The 16110-nt window shown below is 43.2% G+C and overlaps 1 non-coding gene across 1 annotated transcript; it reads right to left on the bottom strand.

The window, feature by feature from the left end:
• Positions 1–15372: 15372 nt before the first annotated feature.
• Positions 15373–15444, bottom strand: trnac-gca (transfer RNA cysteine (anticodon GCA)). The gene has a single exon. It is a non-coding gene; the product is annotated as a tRNA-Cys (tRNA).
• Positions 15445–16110: the final 666 nt, after the last annotated feature.

The following is a 16110-nucleotide window of genomic DNA, read 5'->3' as shown; positions in this document are numbered from 1 at the left end:
GGACATCCAATCTTTTCTAGTAGTCTGGAGAGACCACGTCTGCTGATGAGGTCACAGGCTTTGGTGAGATCAATGAAAGCAATGTAGACGGGCATCTGTTGTTTGCGGCATTTCTCCTGCATCTGACGAAGGGAGAACAGCATGTCAACGGTCGATCTCTCTGCACGAAAGCCACACTGTGCCTCAGGGTAGACGCGCTCGGCCACCTGTTTAGAGCAACTCGAGCAAAGACTTTCCCCACTATGCTGAGCAGGGAGATTCCACGGTAGTTGTTGCAGTCACCGCGGTCACCTTTGTTTTTATAGAGGGTGATGATATTGGCATCGCGCATGTCCTGAGGTACTGCTCCTTCGACCCAGCACAGGCATAGCAGTTCATGTAGTGCTGAGAGTATAGCAGGCTTGGCACTCTTGATTATTTCAGGGGTAATGCTGTCCTTCCCAGGGGCTTTTCCGCTGGCTAGAGAATCAATGGCATCACTGAGTTCCAATTTTGTTGGCTGTATGTCCAGCTCATCCATGACTTGTAGAGGCTGGGCTGCATTGAGGACAGTCTCAGTGACAACATTCACCCTGGAGTACACTTCTAGGTAGTGCTCAACCCAGCGGTCCATTTGTTTGCGTTGGTCAGTGATTAACGCACATTTAACCTGAGGTTAGGAGCAACTGGAGTTATACTAGGGACCTCCCAAACTACAGTAAAATGCCCTATGAAGTACTCTACAACTGAGCTCCATCCCCCATTCACATCTGATTGGCTCAGACAGAAGGAAATGGAGCTGAGAAATGTAATTGCTTTTCACTTGGGTTATTTAATTCACTGCCACTTCTCCTCAAGATAGGCCAACCTTGAAGGAGTCTTGTTCCTTTCCTCATTGTGATTTCTGATTGTCTCTTTCTCCTGTTCACTTTCACTGTTCTCCCTTTCCCTGCCTGTATTTGTTAATATCCACTTTCACCGACACATCTCTTTGCACAGCATCTATCTCCAATTCCAACTCATTCCACATGAAATCTGAACTCACATTTCATCCTTCCTGATTCGCATCTACCCACAATCACTGATATCTATCTGATACCCAATGGTTCTCAAATCATTCCTCCCAAAACTTCATGAAGGCCACTCATTGATTAATCCTATCAACAGTGTTATCACTGTCAGGTACTGAGCTCCATTACCTTGTGTGAGTGAGACAGCAGCACAGCTTTGGGGACATAGCTCAGTGGTAGTGCATTGACTGCAGATTAAGAGCTCTCTGATTTGAACCCAGGTGTCTGCTGCTGTTAAGTGCTTCCAGTTGGGAGTCACACACAATGTTTACCTTTCCTGCAGTTGCAGGATTACTGTCCAGGTGTTAGTTATGTCTGTAGTCAATTGTGATCCAAATGACATTCATGGCACATGTGATAGTTTAGCTGTGAGTGATGGCTATTTATTTTAGTGAGTCTGACAAACGTCAATGCTCACATATTACCTGGATCAGTTTCTTTGATTCTAATCCGTTTTACGATAGCTATATGGGTATAGCTCAGAAGGAGAGCATTTAGCTGTATGTCAAGAGGTTCAAATCCATGTGTCCACTCAATGTAAGTTTTTGAGTTGTTGTTCTTCCTGTGGTACATGTTGATGAATTTAGTAACATACCACATCGCTTATGCAAGTTCAAACTGATTGCTTTGAACTGAAATAAGTTACAGTTGCTAACATTAATGAGTACCAGGTAGTGCGATCTCTTACTTTGAGTGTGAAGGCAATATACTGAGTGATGTGGGTATAGTTCACTGGTAGAGATTTGACTGTAGATCAAGAGGTTACTGGTTTAAATCCAGCTGTTCTTAAGGCTTCCTATTGAAAGTTGTGTCGTAAGTCTACCTGCCCTCATGGGTTAGAATTTTAAATAGCTAGTTGTTATAATCTGGAATGCACTCCCTAGGATGATGGTGGAAGCAGATTCAATAATAACTTTTAAACAGGGGATAGGATAAATACTTGAAGGGGTAATATTTTCAGAGCAATGGGGAAAGAGCAGGTCGAGCATGGCTACCCGACACGATGACATGTGTCGGGTTCGGTGCGGGTTGGGTTGCTCTTCCAGGTCTAGCATTCGGGCTCGGCTTGGGTCGGGTCAGGTCGGGTCGGACATACTCTATCACCACCTCTGGTACGTGGCTCCAATCCTAATGTACTTTTTAAACAACCCTTCAAGTCCAGTTATAGTTTTGGTTGCTGATCTGCACAAGCTTAAAAAGTGAAAAATGGAAGCTAGGCTAACTGAACATTCCAGTGGTCAGGTCGGGTCAGGTCTGGCGTGAGATAAAATGAAAGGACTTGGGCCGGATGTGGTTCTATCAGGCTCGGGTCAGGTTTCATTTGCAGACCCGAGCAGGCCTTTAAGAGCAGGGGAGGGGGCCTCATTGGATAGCTGTTTCAAAGCACCAACACAGGTAAGGTTCGAATGGCCTCTTTCTGTGCTGTAATATTCTATCATTCAACAATCATTGTGAAGTACACATTATCTAACTTAGTTTCTCTGATTCTGATCAATTAATTGTGTTAGTGTGAATGATTTTCAGTGGTGCAGCGTTTGGCTGTAGATCCACAGGTCCCTTGTTCAAATGCAGATGCCCATTTTGTTCACTTGTCATTTTACTGCTGTTGTGGTGAAGTTGGTCATTTATTTTTCCTGTTGCACACATTGTTTGGTGAATTTAGTTCAGTATCAGTACTGCTGCAAGAGCTGTGAATGAATGTATGGATTGGAGACGTTACAGTTGCCAAGCACACTAGCTCCACCTGCAGCATTTTAGTTTACACAATTCCCCTGATGCATTCACCCATGCTTTGCTGGATGCTTATTTATTGTATCGATGCTATGTTCTGTACCCCTTTGCACATATGACTTTGATAACACAATGCTGCAAAACTGAACGTTGAACCTGGCTTTGCTTTTTATTCTTTCATGGCAAGGCCAGCATTTATTACCCATCCCAAGCTGCCCTTGAGCAGGTGGTGGTGAGCTGGCTTCTTGAACCACTACAGTTTTTTGGGTGTAGCTACACCCACAGAGCTGTTACAGTGAAAGAATGGTGATATAGTTCGAAGTCAGGAGTACTGCAAGTGTTTAAAAATCTGGGTGCAAAGTACCACGACTAAGCACTTGACTTCAGACGAAGACATCTCTGATTGAAATTCAAGTGTCATTTGGGAATGTTTCTAATTCAGCGTTATGTCATAAGAAAGTGATGTTGAAACTTTGTGAGAAGGCTTTCTATGTCAGGTTGTGTGTTGCAGTTCTACACAAGAGTGTTATTGTCAGCACTCCTGCAACATTTTTGCTAGCTGTAGCTATTTGCCTTGTAAAATAACTGAAGCAGCTTCTTTTCAGCTTGGTCCCATCAACACTAATGAGGGCTAAGTACTGAGATCTGTTACTGGAGTGAAGAAAGGACTTGTTAAACAGATCAGCCGTGGCTGGAAAAGACATTTGCATATTAACAGATGGTGATTGGCAGGGCAAAGGACCATTTCCTGACACATTCAACCCACAATGGACTTTTGATCACAAGATGTTGAAGGTGGGGGAGCTCGCATTCCAGGTTGACTGCTAAGATGGCTGAATACACAAAAGAACATGTTCAAACCAGCTAGTCACATGACTAACCTACTGGGCAACCTGAGTTTTTTGAATTTGTACAAACACTTTGGGCAGAAAGCAGAATGCACCTGGACTGAAGAAGACCTCCTGTCTGCCTCCTCCCATCTCTTTCTCAGAAGGCTTTGAATCCACTGAAGATACCTGAATCCCAAGAGAGAAAAGTCTCCTACAGGGAACATTGTTTAAGAAGAATACTGGGCCCCAATGAAAATCAAGATCTACCTATAATCAAGGACTCTACAGTCAGCTCGAAGAACCGTAATAACAACTTTTCAGATATTGCCTCAAAGCTTTCCACTTTATTTTTCTTCTGCTCTTTCCTGTCTCTATTTGCGTATGCATGCTAGCGTGGGGCACGGCATAGGCATCAACCGAATTACAGTTTAAGTTTAAGTTTAATAAATGTTATTCTTCTTTAAACCTAAGAAAGCCTATTTGTGCTGGTTTCTTTGCCTTATAATTGGAAAACAGTGAACAAGGATTCACCAAAGGGGAGCTAAAAACACAGTGTGTTTAAAACTAAACCCTGTTACAGTAAGACCAGGTGAAGGCAGAAAGGGAACCCTAGACACCTTTCTCACCTGGTCGTAACAATATAATAAACAAGCACCCAGCAAGCAGGAGGCAAATGCTGCAGGTGGAGATACTTTGCTTAGCAAATGTAATGTGTGAAGTCCACACATTTTGTTGCAGCTTGCACAACAGAAGTGGTACTGAACTAAATTCACCAAACAATCTGTGTACCAGGGAGGGTAAATTATCAACTTTACTACAACATCAGTGAATTGATATTCAAACTGCATGGGTATTTGGATTTAAACAATGGACCTTCTGACCTGCAGTCAAAAAGCTGTACCGCTGAATGTTATGACCAAGGTGGGAGTAATGCGCTGTTAATTCAGTCCCACTATTCCACAGGTTGCAGCATATCAATAAATTTTCCCACCTACTGAAGAATAGAGTCATAGAGTCATGGAGTTATACAGCACAGAACAGCAATAGTCAAATTAGGAACTCTATTTGTCCCTCAGAATAAAGCACACCAAACCAGGTTTCTTTAAACAACAGCAACATTAAATATTTCTTAGAAAAGAAATAATGTCTTAACTACTAATGAGATATCTATTTATGAAAAGCGCCTTAGTTCCTTAGCCCTCATACACACATACATAATTTTTTTTTAAATGATTAACCAAAGAAAAAGGATTTTGGTTTACAGCTGTTTCTTATGAATAGAAGGAATAATAAAAAAATCAGTTCATCACGTTCTGGGAGGATGTCTTCGGTTGGGTGAGGTGTCCCAGAGTCGAGTAGTCTGATGCCACTTGTAGTCTCTCCAGGCGAGGTTGATGAACAGTCTTTGATGGGTAGGTGTTCAAGGCAATTCAACTACAGTAGGCATCATACAGGTCTTTCAGTGGGGGTGCAGCAACCGGTCTGCTCAGGACTTGCAGCAGCAACACAGCAGTAGAAGCTTTGTTCAGGTTCCAGGATTTCCCAAAACACAGGAGGCAACAGGAATCTCACTGGATGCAGGAATTCTTCAGAGACAGGAGGCAATAGGAGTCTGCCACTTTTCAAATACAGGATTTCTTTTCAAGAGATGCAAGTCTCCTTTACAGAGAGAGGTCTTTTTCTGGGTCTCCAGGCAGGTTAGGTCTACGTTTCAAATGCCTGCTCTTTGTCCAACTCACTGCTTTTTAAAAGTCCAAAGTGAAAGCACAAAGCCGTCCTGAGCTGATCATGTGACCAGACAGTCTCCACTCTCCTTCAAAGTGTTGCTCAAAACCCCTTGCTGCTTCCTTAAAACTGCTTGCTTCTCCTATTCTTGCAGACTAAATCAACATCCAAAATTTCCAGCTATTTGCAGGTGTCCAAATCTACTGAAAATCCTTTTTTCAGTTTTTTTAAAAACACACAGAAGTCTAAGATTTTAGTACAAAAATAAAACCTTTTGTAACAAGAATTAAAAACAGAAATCAGGTCATGTTTACATGTCACTGATTGTAGGATCATTGAATGATACAGCACAGAAGTTGGCCAATTGGCCCATCCTGCATCTGCTGGCCCTTTGAAAAGAGTGATCCAATTAGTCTCATTCCCCAGTTGTTTCCCCAAAACTCAGCACATTCAAGCATTTATCACATTCCCTTTGAAAGCTATGGTTGAATCTGCATCAACCATCCTTTTAGGCAGATCATACCGCATCACTGGCTAAAATAGCAACACTGTAGGAAAGGCAGACTTACCGTGTAATAAAAGCAAAATACTGCAGATGCTGGAAATCTGAAATAAAAACAGAAAGTGCTGGAAATACTCAGCAGGTCTGACAGCATCCGTGGAGAGGGAAGCAGAGTTAACATTTCAGGTCAGTGACCTTTCATCAGAACTGGCAAAGATTAGAAATGTAATAGGGTTGAAGCAAATAAAGCGAGGGTGGGCGAAAAGAGAACAAAAGGAAGGTGTTTATAGGACAGAGGGTCACTGAGAGAATAACTGACAAAGAGGTCACTGGACAAAGGCAAAGTGTGTGCTAATGGTGTGGTGAAAGACAAAGCATTAGTGCAGAGAGGTTATTAAATGACAGTGTAATGAACGATGCTGCTTTAACATCTCACACTGAAGAGTGCCTGCAGAGTCTCATCGACAGGTTTGCGGCTGCCTGCAATGAATTTGGCCTAACCATCAGCCTCAAGAAAACGACGGGCAGGACGTCAGAAATGCTCCATCCATCAATATTGGTGACCACGCTCTGGAAGTGGTTCAAGAGTTCACCTACCTAGGCTCAACTATCACCAGTAACCTGTCTCTAGATGCAGAAATCAACAAGCGCATGGGAAAGGCTTCCACTGCTATGTCCAGACTGGCCAAGAGAGTGTGGGAAAATGGCGCACTGACACGGAATACAAAAGTCCGAGTGTATCAAGCCTGTGTCCTCAGTACCTTGCTCTTTGGCAGCGAGGCCTGGACAACGTATGTCAGCCAAGAGCGACGTCTCAATTCATTCCATCTTCGCTGCCTCCGGAGAATACTTGGCATCAGGTGGCAGGACCGTATCTCCAACACAGAAGTCCTCGAGGCGGACAACATCCCCAGCTTATACACACTACTGAGTCAGCGGCGCTTGAGATGGCTTGGCCATGTGAGCCGCATGGAAGGTGGCAGGATCCCCAAAGACACATTGTACAGCGAGCTCGCCACTGGTATCAGACCCACCGGCCTTCCATGTCTCCGCTTTAAAGACGTCTGCAAACGCGACATGAAGTCCTGTGACATTGATCACAAGTCGTGGGAGTCAGTTGCCAGCGTTCGCCAGAGCTGGCGGGCAGCCATAAAGGCGGGGCTAAAGTGTGGCGAGTCGAAGAGACTTAGCAGTTGGCAGGAAAAAAGACAGAGAAGCACAAGGGGAGAGGCAACTGTGTAACAACCCCTGACAACCAATTTTATCTGCAGCACCTGTGGAAGAATGTCACTCTAGAATTGGCCTTTATAGCCACTCCAGGTGCTGCTCCACACACCACTGACCACCTCCAGGCGCTTGCCCATTGTCTCTCGAGATAAGGAGGCCAAAGAAGAAGAAGAAGAATGAACAGCGCTAGCCAAAAGCACAAACATGAAAAAAAGTGGGCAGGCACATGGTAAAAAAAATGAATGAAACAAACTAAAATAAAATATAAAAATAAAAAAGGGCCAGTCATGCTCTGAAATTATTGAACTCAATGTTCAGTCCGGCAGGCTGTAGAGTGCCTAATCGGTAAATGGGGTGCTATTCCTCGAGCTTGCGTTGATGTTCACTGGAATGCTGCAGCAAGCCCAGGACAGAGATGTGGGCATGAGAGTGGGGGTGGGGGATGTTGAAATGGCAAGTGACAGGAAGCTCGGGGTCATTTTTCGGACTGAGCGAAGGTGTTCTGCAAAGCGGTCACCCAATCTGCGTTTGGTCTCCCCAGTGTAGAGGAGACCACATTGCGAGCAGCGAATACAGTATGCTAAATTGAAAGAAGTACAAGTAAATCACTGCTTCACCTGAAAGGAGTGTTGGGGCCTGGGATAGTGAGGAGAGAGGAGGTAAAAGGGCAGGTATTACACCTCCTGCGACTGTATGAGAAAGTGCCAGAGGTAATAGAGGAGTGGACCAGGGTGTCGCGGAGGGAACGATTCCTTCAGAATGTTGACAGGGCAGGGGAAGATGTGTTTCGTGGAAACATCACGCTGGAGGTGGCGGAAATGAGGGAGGATGATCCTTTGGATGTGGAGGCTGGTGGGGTGGAAAGTGAGGACAAGGGGGAACCCTGTCGCGGTTCTGAGAGTGAGGGGAAGGGAAGGGGTGGGAGCAGGAGTGCGGGAAATGAGATGGACACGGTTGAGGGCCCTGTCAACCACAGTGGGGGGGATTCCTCGGTTGAGGAAAAATGGACATATGGTGTGATCTTCAACAGGAAGACCTTAAAGGAGAGGAGGTAGCTGGATTTGAACCAGCTATTCTTTAATTTAATAAGTAAATGCTCTACTACTGCACTATACCCCAACACACCATTGACTTGTTTGTGCACACAAAGTAATGGAGCTCCGTACCTGGCACGCCAATGTTTCTGGAATTATAGAATCATAAAACAATACATAAGAACTGGGAGCAGGAGTAGGCAATTCAGCCCCTCGAGCCTGCTCCGCCTGTGGGCGGCACAGTGGCGCAGTGATTAGCACCGCAGCCTCACAGCTCCAGCGACCCGGGTTCAATTCCGGGTACTGCCTGTGTGGAGTTTGCAAGTTCTCCCTGTGTCTGCGTGGGTTTCCTCCCACATGCCAAAGACTTGCAGGTTGATAGGTAAATTGGCCATTATAAATTGCCCCTAGTATAGGTAGGTGGTAGGGAAAATATAGGGACAGGTGGGGATGTGATAGGAATATGGAATTAGTGTAGGATTAGTATAAATGGGTGGTTGATGGTCAGCACAGACTCGGTGGGCCGAAGGGCCTGTTTCAGTGCTGTATCTCTAAAAAAAAAAATACGATCATGGCTGATCTCATCTCGGCCTCAACTCCACTTTCCTGCCCATTCTCCATAACTCTTCAACCCATTACTAATTAAAAATCTGTCTATCTCTTCCTTAAATTTACTCAATGTCCCGGCATCCACCGTACTCTGGGGTAGTGAATTCCACAGACTCACGACCCTTTGAGAGAAGTAATTTCTCCTCATCTCTGTTTTAAATCTGCTACCCCTCATCCTAAAACTATGACCTCTCGTTCTATATTGCCCTACAAGAGGAAACATCCTCTCTACGTCTACTTTGTCAATCCTCTTAATCATCTTATATACCTCAATTAGATCTCCTCTCATTCTTCTAAACTCCAGAGAGTAAAGGCCTAAACTGCTCAATCTCTCTTCATAAGACAAACCCCTCATCCCTGGAATCAATCTAGTGAACCTCCTCTGAATTGCCTCCAGTGCAACTACATCCCTCCTCAAGTAAGGGGACCAAAACTATACGCAATACTCCAGGTGCAGTCTCACTAATGCCTTGTACAGTTGCAGCAACACTTCCCTACTTTTATACTCTATTCCTTTAGCAATAAATGCCAAAATTCCATTTGCCTTCCTTATTACCTGCTGTACCTGCATACTAGTTTTCAGCGAATCATACATGAGGACACCCAGATCCCTCTGCACCGAAGCACTCTGAAGTTTCTCTCCATTTAGATAATAATTTGCCTTTCTATTCTTCCAACCAAAATGGATAACCTCACGCATATCCACGTTAAACTCCATCTGCCAAATTTTGGCCCATTCTCCTAACCTATCCATATCCATTTGTAAATTTCTTATTTCATTATTGCAACTTACTATCCCACATATTTTAGTGTCATCTACAAATTTGGCTCTGGTACCTTCTATCCCTGCATCCAAATCATTAATATAGATTGTAAATAGTTGGGACCTGAGGACTGAACCCTGTGGCACCCCACTAGTTATATCTTGCCAGCCAGAAAAAGACCCATTTATTCCAACTCTCTGTTTTCTGTTGGTTAGCCAATCCTCTATCCAAGCTAATAGATTGCCCCTAACCCCATGTCCACACATTTTCCTCCACACAAGATCAGGGGGCAGGTTGTTCAACCTTCTAAGAGCGAAGTCCAAAGTACGGAAAGTCCTCATCAGAGAACTCCTCTTTGCTGACGATGCTGCTTTAACATCTCACACTGAAGAATGCCTGCAGAGTCTCATCGACAGGTTTGCGTCTGCCTGCAATGAATTTGGCCTAACCATCAGCCTCAAGAAAACGAACATCATGGGGCAGGATGTCAGAAATGCTCCATCCATCAATATTGGCGACCACGCTCTGGAAGTGGTTCAAGAGTTCACCTACCTAGGCTCAACTATCACCAGTAACCTGTCTCTAGATGCAGAAATCAACAAGCGCATGGGTAAGGCTTCCACTGCTATGTCCAGACTGGCCAAGAGAGTGTGGGAAAATGGCACACTGACACGGAACACAAAAGTCCGAGTGTATCAGGCCTGTGTCCTCAGTACCTTGCTCTACGGCAGCGAGGCCTGGACAACGTATGCCAGCCAAGAGCGACGTCTCAATTCATTCCATCTTCGCTGCCTTCGGAGAATACTTGGCATCAGGTGGCAGGACTATATCTCCAACACAGAAGTCCTTGAAGCGGCCAACACCCCCAGCTTATACACACTACTGAGTCAGCGGCGCTTGAGATGGCTTGGCCATGTGAGCCGCATGGAAGATGGCAGGATCCCCAAAGACACATTGTACAGCGAGCTCGCCACTGGTATCAGACCCACCGGCCGTCCATGTCTCCGTTATAAAGACGTCTGCAAACGTGACATGAAATCGTGTGACATTGATCACAAGTCGTGGGAGTCAGTTGCCAGCATTCGCCAGAGCTGGCGGGCAGCCATAAAGACAGGGCTAAATTGTGGCGAGTCGAAGAGACTTAGTAGTTGGCAGGAAAAAAGACAGAGGCGCAAGGGGAGAGCCAACTGTGCAACAGCCCCAACAAACAAATTTCTCTGCAGCACCTGTGGAAGAGCCTGTCACTCCAGAATTGGCCTTTATAGCCACTCCAGGCGCTGCTTCACAAACCACTGACCACCTCCAGGCGCGTATCCATTGTCTCTCGAGATAAGGAGGCCCAAAAGAAAAGAAGAAAGAAACCCCATGTGATCTTACCTTGTGTATTAACCTTTTGTGTGGCACCTTATCAAATGCCTTCTGGAAGTCCAGATATACTACATTTACGGGATCCCCATTATCCACTTTGCTTGTTACAGCTTTGAAGAACTCTCGCAAATTAGTCAAACACAATTTACCCTTCATAAAAATCATGCTGACTCTGATGGATTGCATTTTGACTTTCTAAATGTCCTGTTATTACTTCCTTAATAATGGATTCTAACAATTTCCCAATGACAGATGTTAAACTAACTGGTCCATAGGTTCCTACTTTCTGCTTCCCTCCCTTTTTGAATAAGGGCTTTTTTCCAATCCACTGGAACCTTTCCCATATCCAGGGAATTTTGGAATATTATAACCAATGGATCCACTATCTCCACTACCACTTCCTTTAAGACCCTAGGATGTCGGCCATCAAGCCCTGGGAACTTGTCTGCCTTCAATCCCAATAGTTTGCTCAGTACTTTTTCCCTAGTGATGATGATTTTTCTAAGTTCTTCCCTTTCTATAACCTCTGCATTTCCTGTTACTATTGGGATGGTACTAGTGTCTTTCACCATGAAAACTGAGGCAAAATACTGATTTAGTGTCTCCGCCATTTATGTGTTCCCCTCTATTAACTCCCCTGCCCCATCCTCCAAAGGACCAACATTCACTTTAGCTACTCTCTTCCCTTTTATATACTTATAGAAACTTTTGCTATACATTTTTATATTTTGCACTAGTTTTCTTTCATAATTTACCTTTGCTCTTTTTATTACTTTTTTAGTAACCCTTCGTTGATCTTTAAAAGTTTCCCAATCTTCCAGTCTGCCACTGGCCTTTGCAATATGATATGCCTTAGTTTTTGTCTTTATGTTATCCTTAACTTCCTTGCTTAGCCATGGATGTTTTTCCCCCTCTTAGAATCTTTCTTCCTCTCTGGAATATATTTTAGTTGGGAGGAATTGAATATCTCCTTAAACATCTGCCACTGCTCATCAACTGCCCTACCTTTTAGTCTTCCTGCCCAGTCCACTAGGGCCAAATCTATTCTCATGCCTATGTAATTACCTTTGTTTAACTCCAAGACACTAGTATGGGACTCCAGTTTCTCGCCCTCAAACTGAATTTGAAATTCTAGCATGCTATGATCACTCTTCCCTAGAGGATCCTTAACTATGAGATCATTAATTAATCTCACCTCATTATACAATACCAAATCTAGAATAGCCTGTTTCCTGGTTGGTTCCACAACATATTGCTCCAAAAACAATCTCTAATACATGCAATGAACTCTCCCTCGAGGCTTCCCTTGCCAATTTGATTAATCCAGTCTATATGCATATTAAAATCACCCATGCTTATTGCCATACCTTTCTTACAAGCCCCCAGTATTTCCAGTATATACAGCACAGAAAGAGGTTGTTCAAACCTTTTCTGCTGTGCCAGCTCTCTGAAGGAGCTATGCAGTTACTTGCCCTTCCCTCTCTTTCCCATTACCCCTTCAGAAGCTTCCACTTCAAGTATTTAATTTTTTTTATCCAATTAATCTTTTTGAAAGTTGTCATTGAAATTGCTTCAGAACAATTTGCTGCTTAAAATACAAACATGACAGGGCAAGCACAATTACACTATGACTTTCCTTATGGCGTATCGATTTAAACCACAGACCTCTTAATCTGCAATCAAATGCTCTCCCACTGAGCTATACCCCCACAGACCAATGCCACTCTTGCACGCACAAAGTGAGAGCTCAGTACCTGGCTCATCACTGTTGATCTGACATTTATTGGAAAACAAATAACTGCAACTATCAAAAATGTTGCAGGAGTGGTGACAAGAACACTCTTATGTCGAGAGGAATTCACAACTCAATGTGGAAAGCCTTCTCACCAAACTACAACAGAACATTCTTACCACATAACACTGCATTAGAAACATCCCCAAAAAAACAGCTAAAATTCAACTATGGAAGTCTCCATCTGATGACATATGCTCTGTCACTTCACTATGCCCCCCACTATTTAAATACTTGTCATCAACACAAACAACGCTGCCTTCAATGGTCAGTTTTGCAACATTAGTAAAGTATTGATATAATAAATAAGCACCCAACAAGCAATGGGCAAATGTTGCAGGTTGAACTCGTGTGCTTAGCAACTGTAACATGTCAAAACCATACATTCTCTTAATAGAATCAGTGGCAAAAGAAGCTGTATCAGGTTATATTGAAAGATAAATAGTTACAGCTGTCAGAAATGTGCAGTTGAGGAGTGAGTAACACTGTTGTGTACAGATACAATATAGAACACAACATGTCAACAATCTTCAAGAAAACTGAACTATAAACTTCACTCAAATTACACCTGAATTTCAATACAGGAACATAAGAACATGAGTAGGCCATTCAGCCCCTTGAGCCTATTCCTTCATTCAATTAGATCATGGTTGATCTGTATCTGGACAGAGTAGATAGAGAGAAACTGTTCCCACTCGTGAAAGGATTGACAACGAGAGGGCACAGATTTAAAGTATTTGGTAAGAGGAGCAAAGGTGGCATGAGGAAAAACCTTTTCACACAGCGTGTGGTTAAGGTCTGAAATGCACTGCCTGAGAGTGTGGTGGAGGCAGGTTCAATTGAAGCATTCAAAAGGGAATTAGACTGTTATATAAAAAGGAAGAGTGTGCAGGGTTACGGGGAAAAGGCGGGGGAATGGAACTGAATGAATTGCTCTTTTGGAGAGCTGGTGCAGACATGATGGGCTGAATGGCCTCCTTCTGCACTGCATCAATTCTGTGATTAACTCCATTTACTTGCATTCAACACAAGTAACATCAAGTTCAGTGTCAAGCTTTTTACAATCAGTGCCATATGTATATATATATATAGAGAGAGAGAGAGAGAGAGAGTTTGCAAGAATATAATAAATAAGGCTCCAGCACACAATACCAGCACATAGGTAATTGCAACATGGTGAAGCAATAGTGTCCCTAAGCCACTGTAACATGTGCAGTTATGTGTGTAGCATGTGTAAAGTCAATGTATTCAGTTGGAGTTTATAACTAACATGCCATGGACCTCCTGGAACAGCTGATTATTAACATTTATAGCTCACACCAAAATAACAATGTTTTCATGGCTGGAGTAATTATATCCCCAGTGGAATGATTATAGTAAAGCTGAGCTGCATCCAAATTACAAGACACCACACTGAAAGCATTTTACAGGATGAGGGGCAGGAAGATTTTATTCCAGGACCTCTTCATTTACATTCAAATACCCTAATCAGAGATTCAACTCACGATACTCAACTCTGTCAGACACAACACAACCGAGCTGAGTTATGTGAACTTTAATTTTGTTCTGTGTGTGAGCTGGGCTGTAAAGCTTTCACTGTTTATAGAGTGAGGTTCTAGTTCCCCCTCGTGGGGACTAAATGTTAGCACACAGTAAACCCAATATATGCCATGTTTTCCAATTACTTACCATATTCCTTATTATGTCAGCTGCAAATAGTGTAAGTTATTATTTTCTGCTTTATACGAACATATGAATGTACAAATTAGGAGCAGGAGTAGGCTATTCGGCTCCTCGAGCCTGCTCTGCCATTCTATAAGATCATAGCTGATCGGGGGGGGGGGGGTTTGTGGACACAACTCCTTCCTGCCTAACCCCGATACCCTTTGACTCCCTTGTTTGTCATGAATCTGTCTACCTTTGCCTAAAAAACATTCAATGACCCTGTCTCCACTTCTCTCCGGGGAAGATATTTCCACAGACTCACAACCCTCTGAAAGGGAAAAATTTATCCTCAGCTGTCTTTTAAATGGGAGACCCCTTATTTTTAACTGTACACCCTAGTTTTAGTCTCTCCCACAAGGGGAAACATCCTTTCAACAACGACCCTGTCAAGTCCCCTCAGGATCTCATGTTTCAATAAGATCACCTCTCATCCTTCTAAACTCCAATGAATACAGACACAACCTGTCCAACCTTTCCTCAAAAGATAACCCTCTCATCCCAGGAATCAGTCGAGTGAACCTTCTCTGAACTTCTTCCAATGCAATTATATATTTTCTTAAGTAAGGAGACCAAAACTGTACACAGTACTCTAGTTGTGGTCTCACCAATGCCCTGTACAACTGGAGCAAAACATCTCAACTTTTATATTCCATTCCTCTTGCAATAAATGACAACATTGCATTTGCCTTCTTAATCACTTGCTGTACCTGCATACTAACTTTTTGTGCTTCATGTACTAGGACACCCAGATCCCCTCTGCATCTCAGAGTTCTGCAATATCTCTCCATCTAAATAATATCTGGCTTTTCTATTTTTCCAGCCAAAGTGGACAAGTTCACACTTTCCCACAGTCCAAACATGCGCACAAAAAAGAGGAAGTGAAGCATGAAGTGATCAATTTTTCACGACTTTAAAGTTTGTAACTCTTTCAGCTACTCCTAATAAAACAACAAATTCTTTCCAACTGCTGTTTTGTAATAATTATTGTGTGCGTTTGGAGAAATATAAAGTCACTGAGGGGGCACCCGGATTTGAACCAGGGACCTCTTGATCTGCAGTCAAATGCTCTACCACTGAGCTATACCCCCTGCTGCTGCCAAAATGCAGTCCTTATAGAGATGAACACCAATTTGTTCTTGTAGGTAATCAATTTGTGTTAAGTTTGGTTAATTCAAAGCTTCAATAACCGCAAATTCTAATAAATTATCGAGTAAGAAGTAGTTTTATTTAAAGTTCCTTCTTTTAGCTCTCTCTAGTGGGGCAAATTTGCACTGCATGTTATAAACACAATGTACCAGTGATCTTTTTCCACAGCCTTTATTTCCTCACCCTGAACACAAGTTTGCAAGTTGGAGGAGTGGAGAGGAAGTTCAACAGTAAGTTTATGATGTCTGTAGATTCTTCCTATCTCAGTCCTACTGTAGTGCTGTCTCTAAAACCTTATCAAACCTCACCCTTATCAAAAAATATCTATTTGAATATTTGTTTGGGTTTCCTCTCCTAATATATTTTTTGAAGCACTGGTCACATTTACTCTGAATTAAATGACAACACTGCCCATAATAAAGGGCTACACTTGGATTCTGCAAACACTCTGCTACTGAGTTCTCCCCACACTTCTTTCAATCTAAAAGTCTGAGCGCTTACTTTTGAAAAGAAAGCGGAAGTCAGGAAGATGGGTGCAGTCTGGCGGAGTTAGCTCATCTTAGCTCGGGCACTATAATTGACCTGTACTTGTCAGTCACTTGTACTCG

The sequence above is a fragment of the Heterodontus francisci genome, chromosome 33 (genome assembly GCF_036365525.1).
Source record: "Heterodontus francisci isolate sHetFra1 chromosome 33, sHetFra1.hap1, whole genome shotgun sequence".
NCBI lineage: Eukaryota > Metazoa > Chordata > Chondrichthyes > Heterodontiformes > Heterodontidae > Heterodontus > Heterodontus francisci.
Note: the sequence above shows the minus strand (reverse complement) of the source record. Positions and strands in the feature narration are given on the sequence as shown.